Below are 17,288 nucleotides of genomic sequence, written 5' to 3' on the forward strand. Positions count from 1 at the left end.
AGTCAATGAAACACAGATAGACATTCCTCTGGTAAAACTGTACGTAGATGTAGAAATAGTTTTTCAAACAGAACAAGGGGATATAATATTGTTTAAAATTAGGGGAAATGTGCATAAAGATTGAATCACAACAATTAATCAAGCAAAATGATAAGCAAGTAATCCAAGAATCTAGACCAACTGAGGACTTTAAAAAAAAACCATCACTGAAACAACTCAAATGTCCAACCATAATCGAATGGATTGAGAAATTATAGTACAGTCACAAGAGGGAATACTACTCTGTATGCAGAAACAACAATTTTGAAAATCACCACCTAACTTGAGAGGGTTGGAGAGCATTATGAATTAACTCAGTTCCATAAGGATAAACACTGTGTAAGACCATTATTGTAGAAATAAAAAGACCATTATTGTAGAAATAAAAAGATAACTAGTGCAACAATGAATGAATGAAAATCCAAAATCTCTGTAAATGTTCATTAAAGTTAATAAAATAAAATATAAAAAAAATCCCATGTTAGGTTTATGATACAACCTTGATTGTTGAAAGTGAATAGGTCTTAAAATACTTAATGATGGGGATAAAAAAAAAATCACAGCCTTCAATATGGATCAAGTATCAACATAAAGAAAACAAAAACCCTTACAGCTGGATTGGTAAGCAACATCATAATAATCAGAGAAGAGATAGCAAAGACCATGTCATAAGAATTCATTTTTAGATCCACAATCGGCACCTATGCAAACAACAGTACAAACATCAAATAATTTTTTGCAGTAGGCAAATCTCATGTGATATGCATTTCAGAGGTATTAGGAACAAAGAAGGGAAAAAAAAAATAACAGCATAAAACCTCAACATGAAGAAAACAAAAATCCCCACAATAGTATATAGACACAACATTATTTTCCAGATGGAAAATGAAAAAAAATACAAAATATTAAGTGTTTTTTAAAAAATTTGATCCACAATAATCACCTATGAAAATAGTAGTTACTAAATCAAAAGATGTTTTTCATTGGGTAAATCTGATGTCAAGAACTTTTTAAAAATGCTAAAGTAACTAGTTAGGATGTGAGTTTAAAACTAAGGTTTTTCTAGCCCAATCTAGGGTACCTTAGTCGCCTCAGGTACACTTCACAGTTGGACTATGAGTTGAATGAAGTTGAGCAAAGAAGAATCTGATGCCTTTGAATTGTGGTATTAGAAAAGAATATTGAATATATTATAGACTGCCAAAAGTACAAAGAAATCTGTCTTGGAGCAAGTACAACCAGGATGCTTATTAGAAGCAAGGACATTATCATTTCCTCTCACAGAGTTAGGCCATGTTGTCAGGAAAGAGAAATCCTTGGAAAAACACATTCTACTACAAAATCAGAGGGCCAGCAAGAGAGGAAGATCCTCTCCATAATAATGATAATAATGGGCTTGAGCGTGGTAGAACTTGTGAAGATGGTGTGACAAAGGCAAGCTCTAATTATTCCTAGGATCACTATGAGTCAGTGTCAACTCAATGAATACTAGCAACAATCACCACAGAAGCAAAGATGTCACTTTGAGAAATAAAGTGCAACTGTCATTAGCCATGGTATGTTCAATGACTTCATGCGTATGCAAAAAAATGGCTAATGAATAGAGAACAACAAAGAAGAACTAATTGCTTCGAATATGGAGTTAACAAAATATGCGAAATGTATTATGGACTGCTACATGGATAAAAAAAATCTTTTTTGAAGGAAGTGGAGGAAAAACTCTCATTCCAAAAATTATGATGAGATATTATTTCAAATGCTTTGGACATGCTATCAAGAGGATTAAAATCTGTGAAGGAGCATCTACAAAAGACAAGAAGATCTTCAGTGAGACAGATCAACACTGAAGTGAAGATGACCAAGGACTGACAAGTGGGTCATTCTGTTGTGTAAAGAATCACTATGCTTTGAAATTGACTTGAGAACGTATTTTAATATTTATGTAAAACAACGTTTATATTTATAGAAAGTGACACAATTTATTTTAAAGAATTTATTAACAGATTTTTGAGACTTGTACATACAAAATTTAGGTTAAACAAGAGGCCAAAGGTTTCCATAATTTTGTTTCCCAAGGAGTCCAAATGAGACAAGGGGAAGAGTGACCAATGTTCACAATATGTCTGTAGTCCAATTAAAAAGAATACCCTACTCCCTAAAAAATTCACATGCTCAAAAAAAACCCAGAAAATCCAAATGCACTACTGTGGGGTTAATTCCTACTCATTACTGAGCAATATGGGTTTTCTGCCTACAATTTTTATGTCAGCAGATTGCTAGACCTTTCTTTAATGATGTTGTTCTACATGCTTTGGGAATTCCAACCTTCTATTATTAAGAGAGCACAAATTATTCCTTGCCATCAAGGGTTGTCAGTCTTGTAAGTTTGACACATAGCACTAGCTATCACAAATTGCATTTTTATAAATTGTATAAATATATTAGTAACACCTTTTTTAAGACAAAAGTGAAAATAATTCATGGTCATTCACAATAGAATGGTTAAAAAATTATGATTTGTTCAACTGTGTTCTCCAAAATATATGTTAAAGCCCTAATACTTGTAACTACACATGTTTTTGTAATAGGGTCTTTGAAGATACTATTAATCAATAAGAGGAGTTTATACTGGAGTAGATTCTATCCTATTTCTCTGTAATTTCTATTTTTATTTAAAACAAGAAAGAAATCTTGGTGGGTGTAGTAGGAAAGCTAACTTATCTTCAGCAGGATATACGAACCACATACTTCATGGAGGAAAGATTTCACTAACCATTTTATTAGTAATTACAGTACTAGAAACACTATCAGGCCGTTTCACTTTGATTTACAGGGCTGTTATAAGATAGAATTGAATTGATGGGAGAATAATAATAGAAAAAAATATATACAGAGAGAGAGAAAAGAAAGCCATGTGATTATATGTCTGCACGTTAAGAAAAAATGGGTTAGAAACTACCAGAGAAACATGGAATAATGGTTATTTCAGACTCCTAAAATAAAAACCAACATGGTCTGTATTTATTATAAATTCAGTTCTCTAGCCTGTGGAATGTTTACACTATAACTTTCTTCTCTTAAAAGCTATTCACATTGTGATATTGTAATATAGCATCTATAGGAATCTAAGATATTATATCATGGAAATCAAGTCAGCAATAAAGAAATTACTTGACCTTTACTACATGAGACAGTCTGAATTCATCTGAAATTTGTTTATTGAATGAAATAAACCACTCAAAAGAGTACATACTGCACGATACCATTTTATGACACTCAGAAGCTGAATTTATGATGATAGAAATCAGAAATGAAGTGGCTTGAGAAGGATGAAGAGAAACTGAAAGGAGACATAAGAAAAGTTATTTGATATGATAAAAACTTGTCAAAGTAATCATATTTACCATTAAAATCTGTGCATTCATGTGTATATAAATGTCACTTGAATAACTCTAAAACAAATTAAACATTTGTTGGGAAAGTTTTTTGAAAAAATTTGTTGGAATATTTTTCCAGAATTTAGTTTTCTGTTCACCATAGTCTTCAAATTCAATTCACTTTTCCCTAATTTATTCAACTGAGAGATTAATAATATTCTTATTCTGAGGTTTTGAAGACAGTTGATAATTCTTAAAAGGATGGAAAATAAGAAAACAGTATGCAAAATGTACTGTTCATTAATATAAACTTTGCTTATGTTGTTGTTAAGTGCTGTCGAGTTGCAGGCGACTCATAACGACCCTATGAAGGAGAGTCCTTGACACTTGGGTGCCTTTCATCCTCTCCCCAGGTTCATAGTGTTTCCGGAGGCAAGCTTATTATGGAAGTGGATGCCATTCCTTCTTCCAAACTTTGCTTACTAAAGTTAAAATTTACTGTTGTAAACAACAATGAAGCTCATGATATTTGCATATTAATTTAATTTAAACACTGAATGTCTTTGGTCCAACTATATATGTCTCTGGTAGCATACTGGCAAGAAGCTGTGCTGGAAGGCATAGATTTTAAATCTACCAACTGCTCTGAGACAGAAATGGACAATCTCCTCCCGTGTGATTAACTACCTCTGAAAACGCGCTGGAGGGTCAGTTATGGATCTCTTCCAGCTTGACAGTACACAACAAACTGTTTGCTTACATATTTCTCATTTTAATATGATTTTGTTAGTGACGGGAGGAGTCATAGAAAAAAATATGATATATATATGATAGGTCTGGTGGCCTAGTGGGTAAGTAGTTGCAGTTCTAACTCCTAGGTCATTGGAGGTTCAGCTATGAGCCAATTCTGAATAAGATATCAATGATATGTATTATAGGGGTTAAGCTGACCAACACAGAGTTGCCTATATTATAATTTAAAGGATTTATTCAAGGCAAAAGGATACTTGGTTTTATGAATGTGTGTGTGCTTGCAAAATCTTAATTCTCTCACAGAATCTGCCTTAGGATACGGATGTGGCCTTGTAAACAAGAAGAATAAGCAAAATAAGCTCAGAAACAGTAAACAACATCTTGTTACTCTAGTGGACATTCTATTGTTTGTGGAAGTTCTCAAATAAAAAACTGTGAGAATTACAGGTCAAAAGGACCTCAGCAATGAATTCCTCTCCCCTTAGCTTTTAACTAAAGTCTTGAGCAGTTCATTCTGTCACCCAGCAATTTCCTGATTGTCAGAGAAGTGCAACATATGGTGACCTTGAAGTAATATGGTAGCAACAATGTATGTCAATTTTTAAACCCCAAAAGACTTGCTTTTTGTTTAAAATATTGTGGCCTAGTAGTAAGAAGTTGCACTGCCACTGTGCTTAGAATTCACCAAATCCTCCTCAGAAAGTTGAGTACTCTCTTCCATGTTGTTTATTGCCTCTGAAAACTCCCAAATCTGTTAGGTATGGGTCACTTTCAACTCAATGCATGCAGTAGCAACAATGGTTTTTATAAGGAGCTCTGTTGGTGTTATGAATTGCATCCTGTTGTTATTGTTAGGTGCCATTGAGTTGAGCACTACTCATAACAATCCTATGAACAACAAACATGAATCCTGTCCTATCCTGTGTACTACTAAAGAAATGCTTGGTGGTTCAAATCCATGAGTCACTCTGTAGAAGAAAGATGTGTAGCATCCTCTTGTATAATGTGGGTAGCTGATATAGAGTCATTGCAGGACAGTAAGATTACTCAAACATACTTTCCTTTTAAGTACCCATATTAAAAATAAGTTTTTCCTGACATGTATTTATGAACTGTCAAGTTTTTTAAAAAAATGTGTTGTAAACTCCTTGTGGAAAAAATGAAAATACTATCTAAGTAATGAATATTACTGTGTGGTTCATAATTTAAAATTAACATCAATTTTCAGGTAATAAAGTATAGTCTTTTTTATGTTGTTATGCTGTAAGAAAGATAAGAACATATGGGAATGTATTTGGGTCAGTGAAAGCAATTCTACACCCTGAGGAAGCTAATGTTTATCTTATTCCAGACATTTATGTGAAGTCAATAAATAGGTTAATCTACCTTAAATTATTTTGCACAATAATGCCTGACTAATGTGGGAATAAGGTTAAGCCTTCTATTGACAAGTAGTAAGCCCTGTCATTAACTTAATCCATTCTATTGTAAATGTCACTCCCTCAAGCTCTTCTTCTAATCAATATCCTTTCCTGTCTTCTCCTGTCAGATGAGACATAATCGGCTCATGTGAGAATATTGACTCAGTTACTATTAGAATCTTGAATAATAGCATACACACTGAACATTTGGCAGTCTCTTTTAACATGTAAAAGATTATTATATAATTATTTTCTAATTAAAAATATACAAGTTTTAAAAACATAAGAGTTGAGGTGTTGCTGTTGTGGATTTATTGTTTTTTGGGGTTTTTTTTAACCTTTTATTAGAACTCTTTATTCTTATCCAGGTAGATATTCTTGAGACGATCATATATTATATTTAGGGATATTTTCTCAAACCTTTTCAAGTGATTTAAAGGATGTTTATATCATTAAACTAATGTCAATTAAGATGGAAAATAAGGACTTTCATAAATTTAGGAGCATAAACATTTTGAATTTCTCCTTTGACATATGTATGAATTAAAATACATAGAGATTTTATATTCTTTGTATTGTCAAAATGCTGCTGGGATGGACTGAAGAAATGTGGACAATTCAAATCCAAAAGAATCTCTAGATCCTTGCTTTCCACATCAAGAGGTGAGTAATGATATTTGCTCTGCAAGGAAAAAAAATAACATATTTTTCAAAGCTTTCTATAGCAACTGCCATAGAAATTGGATTACAGAAATACTTACCGGAGGAAGGAATCAAGAGTCAAGATGAACGATAGACTGAAAAACCACATCCAGAAATGGAACACAGATCTAATAAAGTTGTTTGTTTTGTTTTTTCCCCCTCTTAGAATAAGGCTGGGGTTATCAGGTTTGGTAATTGACATCTTGGATGGAATTGTCACCGTTGACATTTTGAGATGAATAACCTGCAGTTGAGGGAGTTGTCTGGTGAATGATAAGATATTTAGCACCATCTTTGTTTGTATTGCACATATGTCATTATCATTCCTGCCTTCTCAAATTTGACAAACAAATGCAATTGCCAACATTATCAGATGTATGTTGAGGATTAGAATAACCACTGGCTGAGAAACAACGGTAAAATGAAACTGAGTAATATTTTTGAGGCAAGATTTCAGAGGCACTATGGATTATTCTTTGTAAAAGAACGACATAGTTAAAAAATTGGAGTTTCAGCAAAAAAGAGGAAGATTCTCAACAGTCTGGATTACCACAAAATCTACAACCAGAGATTGTGAGGATGGTAGGGTATCAGGCAACGATTTGTTCAGTTTATATTTAGGGTTACAATGAATCAGAACCACTTTAACCACAGCACTGACCAATAAGAAAATATGGCATACAGGAATGTGCTAAACAGGAAGGAATGTTGTGCCTAATCAAGCTATAGTATTTTAAAACAACTTTTATGTGGATGAAAGTTGGATCAGGAGTATGGAAGACTAAAGAAAAATTGATGCTTTTGAGCTACTGTGTAAATCTGTCTTAGAAGAAGTGCAGATAGGATATTCCTTGGAGAAGATAGTCATATTTTGGACATTCTTTGGGAAAGGACAAAACATGAAGGTGTAAAACCCAGGAGAAGTAATTATTCTTGGTTAAACAAGGTATTTCGATAAGATTCGTTGCATTTAGTATGTCAATACTTTTTGTTGGGGGTCTTCCTCTCTTTTTATGATCAGCTACATTTTTTCAGTATGATGTGATTTTCCAAAGACTGTCACATCTTGAAAATACACTCAAAATATGTGAGATGAAGTTTTACCACCTTGCCACTAAGGAACACTCTTCAACTTCCTTCAAGAGAGGTAAGTTTGGGGTTTTTTTGGAAATCCAGATTATATTTAGTACACCAGAGACTAAAGTGAGTCTGATCCAGGCCAAGGTCTTCACAATTGCTTGCTATGCTTCAGAAAGCTGGACAATAACTAGGGATGATAAAAAGAGAATGCTTTTGAGCTGTGGTGTTGGAGAAGAGGGTTGAATATACCATGGATTGCAAAGAGAACAAACAGGTTTGACCTGGAGAGGGTGAAACCAGGATACTCCTTGGAGGCAAGGATTCTGAGGGTTTGTGTGACCTACTTTGTGCATGCTGCAAGGAGGGACCAGTCCTTGGAGAGACACATAATGAGTGGAAGGGTGTAGGAACATTGCAATAGAGAAAGACCTTAGATGAGATGGATTGATTCAGTAACTGCGGTAATAAAGGTATGTGTGTCAGAGACAATACAGTTGGTTCAAGATATAGCAGGTTTCAGAGCTGTTGTATATAGGGTTGGTATGAGTCACAAGTGAATTGATGGCACATAACAAAAACAAAAAATAACTTCAACATCACAATAAAAAAGAATTAGAATTATTCTTCACTCTCATTTATTCATTATCCAGCTTTCCCTCATCTAATAAATAATTGAAGATACTATGACTTAAATCAGTCGTACTTTAGTATTTAAACAGAAATTTTTCATTTTTAGCCCTTTAAAAGGGTTCTTAAAAACAGATTTTCCCAATGAGTTATGTCTTTTGATTTCAGACTGTTGCTAGCATGGTGTTTATTGTGGAAAATGAAGAAAAATAAAATAATTGCCTTCAATTTCTTCTCTATCTGACATGATATTGTCTACTGGTCCAGCGATAAGAATTTTTGTTTTCACTTGATATGGAATAAATGCCAAAGGTTGTAGTCTTTGATCTCCTTTAGTGTTAAAATTCTTCACTTTCTGCATGCAAGGTGGTATTACTTACATAATGTAAATCATTGATGAAGCTTCCTCTAAGCCTGATGTCTCATTTTTCTTTATATAGTACATATTGTTGAATTATTTTCTTTGTAAAGTGCATTAATAGGTATGGAAAAAGGATAAAATCCAGACTTAGACCTATTCTGATTTTAAGCCATGCAATGCAATATCCCCTTGTTCTGTTCTAACAACTAATTCTTGGTCTGTATAAAGTTATCCTAAGTTAATTGAGTATTCTGAGATTAACATTCTTCTCAATTTTATCCATAATTTGCTATGTTTTACACAGCCAAATGTCTTTGCATAGTTCATAAAACACAACTAAACATCATTTTGGTATTCTCAGCTTTCAAGCAAGATCCATCTGGCTTCAGAGTGATAAGCCTCATTTCACAGTCCCATCTGAGTATAGCAGGAACTTTTGGAATTTCATTCTTGTTATACTGTTCCACCATTTCTGAACAATATGTTGTTGTCATTGTTATATGCAGTCAAGTTTTTGAGACTCATACCGTCCCTTTGTACAACAGCTCTGAACCCTGCTCTATTCTGAGCCAACCTTATTGTTTCTGACATATCTACCCCCATTACTCTAGTCACTGAGTCAATCCATCTCATTGAAGGTCTTCCTCTCTTGCACTGTCCCTTCACCCTCCCAAGCATGTCCTTTTCCAAGGACTGGTCCGCTCCTTGCTCCATGGCTACATGTCCAAAGTATGTTACATGGCACTTCAGAATACTTACCTTCATGGGGAAGTGTGATTTTACCTTCTCTACAAGCTATTTGTTCTTCTACCAGTCCATTGTATAGTCAACACTCTCTTCCAGAACCACAACTCAAAGGCATCAATTCTTCTTCTGTTATCTCTAGTCATTGTCCAGCTTTCTGATACATCACATGCAATTGTAAAGACCACGACCTCAGGTGCATCTTAATCTCCAGACTGCCATTATTGTTCTTCATTTAGATGACCCTGACAAAAGAATTTCCCAATGTAATTTGTCTTTTGATTTACTGGCTATTGGATCCAAGAATATTGATTGTGAAGCCAACCAAACATAGAATAGACTAGCAGATAAAACAACTGAGGTTGAGCCCTTACATATGGAAACTCAAAGAAGGAGGAACAGTTGTATGCAGACACCTAATGATTGGAATGTGGAATGTGAGAAGCATGAATATAGGAATACTGAACATTTTTAAGAAAGAAATGGAACTCATAAATATTGACATACTAGGTCTTGGTGAGAGTAGTTGGATTGACATGGAACATTTAGTCAGATAGTCATACGATCTACTATGCTGGAGATGAAAAAAGGAGGAAAAATGGGTTTGCTTACATAGTTAAAAAAAGTAATTTCTAGATCCATCTTGAAATACAATGTTGGGAGTGACAGGATAATACCCATACACATATATGGAAACCCAGTGAAAACCACTATCATTCAAATAAATCACCAATAACTAGAGTCAGAAAGGAGGAAATAGATTTCTACCAACTTTTGCAGTGAGCTATTGATCAAACATACAATCCAGATGCATTACTTATAACAGGTGACCAGAAAAATCAGTAGCTGAAAAACATGGACTTGATGACAGAAATGAGGCTGGATATAGAATGATAGGATTCTGTACAGCAAATTATTTATTCATTGCAAAAGCTTTTTATAAGATAGATAAACACAGACTACACACATGAGTAATAAACAGCAAGATTTACTAACATGAGATATTGACAATTTTGAATAATTTTTATCCTTCTTTATATCACTTTTACTTGGAATGAGAATGAATATAGATTTACTCCAGGCAGCCAGATATTTGTGTTCCAAATTCCTTGACATATAGTAATGAGCATTTTCAGAGCTGCATCTCTTTTTTTAAACATGTGATTTGGTCTTACATCAATTCCCAGTGACTTATTTTTTATCAATGCATTTAATATAACTTAGATTTCTTCCTTCACTATCATTTCTTCTTTTAGTTATTGTTTTTATGTTACTTCCTGAAAAGGTTGTCAGCAATTACTTTTAGTACACTGACTCTGTATTCCTTCAATCTTATTTTCATACTTCTCTCATCATTCATTATTTTCCCATATTATGCTTAAGTTATTCCCTGAACAGGGACATCATGGTTGGAAAGATGGAGGGTTGATGAGAAGAGGAAGATGCTCGGCTAGATGGATTGACAAATTATTATAACAATGGGTTAAAATATGTCAGCGATGGGGAGGATAACTCAGGACAAGATTCAGACCTATTTTTCATAGGGTTGCTGTGAGTCTCACTTTACTCAATGTTGACTAACAACAATAAAAACATACTTCAGCACTGAAACACAAGACATAAATTTGTTTTTCTGGTCTTTTAGCTTGAGAAATTCTGAATATGTTCTTCCCTTTTAATTTTATTCATTTATATTGGCTTGCATACAAAATATGTTGTATAAAATAAAACATTGTGCTTCATTCATATGCTTTCTGTTTCATGCATTCCTTCATTCACCTTGTTTTTCATATGTTCTAATTTCTTCTGTCTGCATATTTATTCAGTACTTTGTTTTGTCTTGTTGAGTTGCTCCTTGAAATCTTCTGTTGAGTTCTCTTCAGCAAATCTTCTCTTTGTTTTGGCTTCTCTTATTTTTTTTTTAATGAGTTTCATTCTTCTAACATTTATTATTTTTTTCTCTCTTTTCATACTTTCTAATAGCCTTTTGCTTTCTCCATTGGTAGTGTCATCCCACAATTCATATATATGGTCTTCTATCACTAGTGTTCAACGAATCAAATCTATTCTTGAAATTGTTAAATTCAGATGGGCTAAATTCAAAGTCATATTTTGGCTTTCATGGACTTGTCTCCCACCTTTACAAATAGAAGTTCTTATGTTTGTTCTTTCTGCATTTCTTGCTCTGTTGTATAGTAAGAACAGGGAGAGCCAGTAATTTTTCATTTTACATATTTCTGCATCAAGAATTTGGTACAAAGACTATATTGAACATTTTGGGTTCAGAAATGGTGTAGATGATATTTTTATACAGAATATTAGTAAATATCTGTAACAAACAGAGAATACTTTGAATAATTTAATTATGAATTCTAACTTTTTATGCCACTTGTATCTTTGGTTTTAATAACTTTAAATTTATTATTTACTTATACTTCTTTCTTTTTTATAGAGTTAAAAACTTTGGCTTACTTTGACTAATAATACAAGACAATAGTATATATGTCAATTTTGATTTGTCAAATAAGAAGTCACTGTTTCCTCATTTATCTTATTGTGCTTTTGTCATAGATGGGAGAAGTTTGCCCTAACCATTCAATCCTGATTCCAGAAAAAAAAAAAAATAAAAATGCATGTCCGCTCCTATTAAACAAAGTAACTGATAAAGTGAAATGGTACTTTTCAGTATTTAAAACATTACATTTCGTTAGAAATTTGTGTGTCTTGATAAGCAAGTATCATTTGTGCTAATTCTAGGTTTAACCATGAATTTTTGCCCTGTTTTATCAAATGATTTTCTAGCTTCTGTCAAGATGATAGACATGATGATAAATAATGAGTTTGTGGACAAGATGATATTCTTTTCTGAAGTATAAAATATTCACAATACAAGAACTTCATAACAATTATTTTATTTCAAGAATTTTAGCCTCATAAATAAATTTCCAACATTTTAAATTTTTTTTCATAATGGACCATATACAAAGGCATATTATTTTGCAACTGATACATTGCAACAAATCAGAAGTAGCCATATCTCTGAAACAGAGTTCTCAAGATGACTGGAAAAGCCAATAATTAAAAATTCAATTGACAATTAGTGTAGGAATCCGGGTAATTTTGTCAGGCATAGATGAGATAAGGTGAAACACTTAACGTGTTTACCAAATGCATTTTTAATTAAATTTATTCATAAATTTTAATGAAAGTTTACTGAGACTTAGGATTTCTAGTCATACATTCTTGCACTTTTCTCCCTGCTCACCCTCTCCCCCATAAATCACTCTTCTTGAAAAGAAAAAGAAAAACTCTTTCACTGTTATGCAATCCCTCCCTCAAAGTTCACTCCACTATGCAGCCTTCACTCTGGACTTCTAAAATTACAAGAATACCCATTCATATATTCCTTTTAAACAGATCTCTCCCTCATCTTTCAATGCAATATACACCATTCCTCCCCTCCTTTTCTGTCTTCCCTCAACACTGATGTCAGTCCTGTTTTACAACAAAGGCCCTATGCAATATTTGTCCTTTTGTAACTGAGGTATTTTACTCAGCATAATGTCCTCCAGAGTCATCCATTTTGCATAATATTTCATGAGTTCCTTGTTTTTTAATACTTGTTATTCACTGTGTGAATATACAAGAGCTTCTCTATCCGTTTGCTTGTTGATGGGCATTTGGGTTGTTTCCAGCAATTTTCTATTACAAACAAAGCCATAATAAACATGGGTGCACATATATCTGCTATGGTGGCTGTTATGGTTTCTTTATCATAAATTCCCAGGAGTGGAATTGCTGGGTCAAATGGTATTCCTATTTGCAACTTTTTGAGAAAGCACCATACAGCCTTTCATAGAGGTTGTACCATTGTACACTCCTACCAGCAGTGAATAAGGATTCTAGTTTCTCCACAACCTCGCCAGCATTTGATGTTTGTTGTTCTGTTAAATTATGCTATTCTTACTGGCGTGAGGTGATATCTCGTAGTTGTTTTGATTTGCATCTCTCTTACAGCTAGGGATTCTGAACATTTCTTCATGTGTTTGTTAACCATCTGAATGTCTCCTTTGGTGAAGTGTCTGTTCATATCTTGTGACCATTTATCAATTGGGTTATTTACCTTTATCTTACTGTGGTGCTCCAATATTTTATAAATTCTAGATATATAATTTATAAAATTTGCATGTCCCTTTTCATACATGTCATTACCAAATATTTTTTCCCAATCTGTGGCTTCCCTTTTTTACCTTGTTGAAGAAGTTTTTGGAGAAGAACTGTCATCAATCCTACATAAACTATTTCAGAAAATAGAAAAATATGGAATTCTCCCAGACTCATTCTATGAAGCAAACATATCTTTGATACCAAAAGCAGGTAAAGATACCACCAAAATAGGAAACAACAGGCCAATATCTACCATGAACATAAATGCAAAAATCCTGAATAAAATTCTGGCCAATAGAATCCAACAATACATCAAAAAATAATTCACCATGACCAAGTGGGATTCATAAGAGGTATGCAAAGATGGTTCAACAGAAGAAAAACAATCAATGTAATTAATCACATTAACAATGCAACCAAAAACCAAAGAACATGAACCATATGATCTTATCAGTTGATGCTGAAAATGACTGACAAAATCCAACATCCTCCCCTGATTAAAACATTTCTTCAACATAATAAAAAGTACATAGACAAACCCAAAAACCAACATCATTCTCAATGGAAAGAGATTATAGATCTCTTTTAAGAGCCCTATAGGTTTTTAAAATGCCTTAAGAAGTTACACTTCTTAACTCCACCAAGAGTGGCTCAAAGAAGGGAAATATTTATGTCAATTTAAAACGTTGGAAACTCAATGAAGGATCAGCTATGAGTTAGTTCTGATTTCAGAGCAATGATTTGACTTGTTGAATTGATAGGTCACTTGGACATCACCACCATCTTATATATAAATAAATACTATTCTTCTTATATGGCATTAAATTCATTTGGATTCATGCAAAAAATTTGCTATATTTATGTTCAATGTTGCAATGACATGTTATGTCAGTTCATCTCATGAAAAATCTTCCTCCTTTGCTGGTCTTCTATTTAGTAAGCATGTTGTTTTTCTCCAGGCATTGATTTTTCCTGATAAAATGTCTAAATTATCCGAGGTGAAGTCTCACCATCCTTGTTTCAAGGGATACTCTCACTCAAACATTTTTAGGGCAAATCAGTTTGTTCTTTTGTTAGGACATTCAGTACTCTTACCAACATACCATAGTTCAGAGGCACTAATTATTGTTTGACTTTTCTTATTCACTGTCCAAATTTCATATGAATATGGAGCAATTCAATATACCATGAGTCAAATACAGGTTGGTCTTCCAAGTGACATCCTTGCTCAGTAACACTATAAAAGAGAGACGCTTGGTAGCCTGTGTGCCAATGCAATATGTTACTTCTTTTCATAACTGCTGCTTCCATGGATGCTAATTGTGTATCTGAGTAAAATAAAATCTTAACACTTTAATCTTTTCTCTATTTAGCGTAATATTACAAGTACTTCAAATCTTCATTTTCTGCATGCAAGCAAGGTTATATCATTAATTGAGGAGCATTGACGAGTTTCCCTCAAATACTGTTGCCATAACCATTTCATATAATCCAGTTTCTCTGGTATTTGTCAGCATATGTATTCAATAAGTATGATGTATGTAAATAACCTACATGCACATTTTCCCTAATTTTAAACGAAGCAGTACTATCTTGTTCTGTTAGAATGACTGCTTTTAGGACAATGTGCAGATCCTACCAGAGTATAAATCAGTACTATGGAATTTCCATTCTTTGAAAAGTTTATCATAATTCATTGTGATCTATACAGTCTAATGATTTTTTGTAGGCAATAGCACACAAACAAATTATTTCTGACATTCCCTACTTTCAATCTGGTGCCAGTCATTTGATATCAACAATTATGTCTCTTGCTTGGTTGTACTTCTGAATAAAGCTTTAGTTTATGACAGCTCCCTGTTAATGTACTGCTGGATTTAAATCTTTAGCCATATTTAACTTAAGAAGGTGATTTGTAAATAGGTATTTTAAATAAGTATATGGAAAAGTTCAGAGAAATCAAAGATATAATTACATTTGTACACATGAGTAAGTTTTATCTAAATATATGTACATCAGAAGTATAAGATATGCTGACTTTTAAAAATTAAAATTTTGTATTAAATTCTGTAATTTAGTTAGAATAAGTTATAGAAAATTTACTGTCTTTGTCTTCTTAATGCACAGTGACTACTATCAGTTCCCTTTTTTCTGATTCATGTCTAATTTAGAATGTTAAAGCACTGAACATCTCAATTCTCAGACTTGATTTCATTTTGCAGTAACTTCTTAGTTGATCTTCACAAGCTATAATAATTAAAAAAAATATCTACCCTTATATAGCTCTGTTCTTATCTTCTTTCATGTTGTCACAATTACAAGTGTTTTTATTAATTGTGTGTGCATTAATATTTTTCATTATTATTTTGGCATGTGACTTTTAAACAAATACATCAAATGGTATAGAAGAATTTTAAAACTGAACTTAAATAGTATTGGTTTTCATATTTATCACCATATTACCTTTACCAGAAATTTTCAGTTTTTAGTTTGGCTTTCAGTTACATTCTGGTATGTGTTCAATAGAGCTTGAGGCTCCCCTTCACATTTCTTTTACTGCAGGTCTACTAGCAAAAGACTTGATAAACTTTTATTTATCTAGAATTATCTTAATTTCTACATTTTAATGTTTTAAACATATATTCTTTAAAAAAAAACCCTAGGAGAACTATAAAAGAGTCCTTAAATTTAATTGCTGCATCATAAGATACAGTTTTAAGTTTATTAACAAAATATTTTAATGTTATTTTCCTCCAAATGTCTTGCTTTATTAAGTTAGCCATTTGTTTGGGGTTTGGGTGTTCTTGTGTTTTTCCTCCCATTACTTGTTATGCATTTGAGAGCTAGATAATAAGTTAGGATGGAAGAAGAAGAATTGATGCCTTAAGTTGTGATATTAGATAAGAGTACTGAATATGTCATGGACTGCAAAAAAGAACTTAAATTTCATGCTCTATTGACTATGTACGGATTCATGTAAAACCTGTATATAGACCTGGAGACAGTCATTCTAACAGAACAAAAGGTTATTGCTACATTCAAAATTAACAAAAGTGTATATCTTGGTTGTTTCCATATAGTATACCTTTTGGATTTATGTTCTTAAAGATAGCAGAGAAACTGGACTAAATGAAGAAAGCTATGGCAACAGATTTGGAAAGAGACTTATCAATGTTCATCGAAAAATGGTATAAACTTACTTGCAGAGAATCAAGATTTGAATCACTTACCAAAGAAGATCTGTTAGACATTTCTTTTTTTCATCTACATGAGATATCTATATCATTATTGCCTTAAATCTGTATATTGCTTTTTGGGAGAATTGTCATTTTCATAATATTGGATCTTTCTATATATGTACATGATATATTCTTCCATTTGAAGTCTCTTCACCCCCCCTTGTAATAGCATTTTGTAGTGATTTTTGTATTTTATATTGCACATCATTTGTGTCTCTAATTATGTTTAACCCTTGATAATCCATGGCATCCACTTCCTAAAGAACATGCCTCTGAAAATTTTATGAATTTAGAGAAATGATGATAGTCATAGAACAGAGTTCAGATCTTTAGTTCATAGAGTCACTATGAGTTGTGTTCGACTACATGGCAATCAACAACAAAAAAATATATTTCACTATCATAATTCATACTGGCTTTCTTATTTTGATTTTATTCTATTTTTCCCATTTTCTTTTTTCTATAAAAAAATCTGTGTGCCTTGTTGTTTCCCTTTCTCTCTACATCATCATCTATTGCACTCTCACCTACCCCATTCAGCAACTCCCCATAGTTACCTCTTGATATGATGGGTGTCCCTTTTGTAGTTAAAAAGGTCCTTTCTAGATCCATAATGAAACACAGTGTTGTGAGTGACAGGATAATATCTGTATGCAAACAAAGAAGACCTATGAATACGACTGTTGTTGTTGTTTGTTGTTATGTGCCGTCGAGTCGCCTGCGACTCATAGCGACCCTATGTACAACAGCCCTAAACTCCGCTCTGTCCTGTGCCAAT

Source organism: Elephantulus edwardii, unplaced genomic scaffold (assembly GCF_000299155.1).
Source record: "Elephantulus edwardii isolate Elephantulus edwardi_28Jun2011 unplaced genomic scaffold, EleEdw1.0 scaffold00382, whole genome shotgun sequence".
In the NCBI taxonomy this organism is placed as follows: domain Eukaryota; kingdom Metazoa; phylum Chordata; class Mammalia; order Macroscelidea; family Macroscelididae; genus Elephantulus; species Elephantulus edwardii.